Source organism: Emiliania huxleyi (genome assembly GCF_000372725.1).
Source record: "Emiliania huxleyi CCMP1516 chromosome Unknown EMIHUscaffold_144, whole genome shotgun sequence".
NCBI classification, from domain to species: domain Eukaryota; phylum Haptophyta; order Isochrysidales; family Noelaerhabdaceae; genus Emiliania; species Emiliania huxleyi.
In genome coordinates this window covers 147713-149505 of record NW_005201154.1, presented here as the reverse complement: position 1 = coordinate 149505, position 1793 = coordinate 147713, and positions in this window count along the sequence as shown.

Sequence of the window (1793 nt, the reverse complement as noted above, 5' to 3'; positions counted from 1 at the left end):
CGCCACCTCCCTCCGCGTCGCCGCCGCCTCCCTCCGCGTCGCCACCGCCGCCGCCGCTGTCCGAGTCGCCGTCACCGCCTCCGCCGTCCGCCCCCCCCTCGCCACCGCCGCCGTCCGTCTCGCCGTTGCTGCCGCCGCCCTCCGTCTCACCCCCGCCACCGCCGCCGTCGGCCTCGCCCTCACCGCTGCCGCCGTCGTCCTCGCCGTCTCCGCCGCCGCCGTCAACCTCGTCCTCGCCGCCGCCATCCTCCGCCTCGCCGCCGCCACCGCCTCCATCCGCCTCGCCGTCGCCTCCCCCTCGCCGTCGCCGCTACTTGCTCGTATTTTAGGTGCGTCCACGCCTCGCCCACCACCTTCCGGCAGGGCCCCGGACGCTTGGTTTCGTCCTCATCCCCTCGCCCCTGCCCCGCCCCCCTTCAGGTGAGGGCCCCCCTTCAGGTGAGGCCCTGGCGACTCAACTCGTGCTATGGTCACCGGGAATGGGCAGCTGCGCCACGCTCTTCGAGAGCGATCGACGGCGGCGGCTCGTTTTCCGCACGCGTACGGCGGCCTGCTGCCGGCGCGGCCGGGCACTCCAGGAATTTATTTTGAGTACTCTCGTAAACTCGTGACGCTTGTGGGGCTAGTATGTTGTTTTCTGAGGGCGTCCGGGGCGGAGGAGTATTTTTTTGTGCGCGCGGGCGGCCGGGGGCGGCCCCTGGGCGCCCTATGGCCGATTTTTTACAATCGAACACACCCGGCCTGTGCAGTCAGGGCAAGTGGGGGCGGGGGGCAGTCCCTCTGGTCCGATACTGGTGTGGTTCTGTCTCTAGTCTCGGAGGGGGGCTTGAAGCTAAGAATATTTTTTTTTAGTCCCGCCTGCCGCCCAGATACCGAGGGCGGGGCGCACTCTTCGACTTGGGCTATTATTTGCCACCGGGAGGGCGGCGGCGGCGGTGTAGGGGCGGCGGCGAGCTCCCGGTTGCAAATACTCGCCTCACAGTCCAAGATGGCGGCTCGCGCCCCCATCCGCGCACCAGTGTGCTACTCTAGTCCCGCCTGCCGCCCAGATACCGAGGGCGGGGCGCACTCTTCGACTTGGGCTCTATTATTTGCCACCGGGAGGGCGGCGGCGGCGGTGTAGGGGCGGCGGCGAGCTCCCGGTTGCAAATACTCGCCTCACAGTCCAAGATGGCGGCTCGCGCCCCCATCCGTGCACCAGCGTGCCACTCTAGTCCCGCCTGCCGCCCAGATACCGAGGGCGGGGCGCACTCTTCGACTTGGGCTATTATTTGCCACCGGGAGGGCGGCGGCGGCGGTGTAGGGGCGGCGGCGAGCTCCCGGTTGCAAATACTCGCCTCACAGTCCAAGATGGCGGCTCGCGCCCCCAAGCATCCATGCTCTGATGTGTCGCTTGGGTCGCCTCTGCTGCTGTGTCTCTGTCTAGCCAGATATCGAGAGCGCGCGACGACAACCAACCCCTTACCCTAATCCTAACCCTAACCCTAACCCTAACCCTAACCCTAGCCCGAAGAACCCAAAGCATTCACCGAGAGCTCGTGTCGATGGACCGCTGATTCCTCCATTTGGTTTCGGCCCAAACCGGACCATTCTCTTAGGAGCTGCACAACGGCTTGAACGCTCTCTGACCCTAACCCTAACCCTAACCCTAATTCTAACCCTAACCCTAATCCTAACGACACGGTGCTTCTTAAGAGGTCGTGCGCGTCGCTGCCGACGCATCTCGCGTGTATGGTGTATTTGCAGTGTATTTCGGCGGGGGCGCGCATTAAAAGAACATTGAGGCAACACAC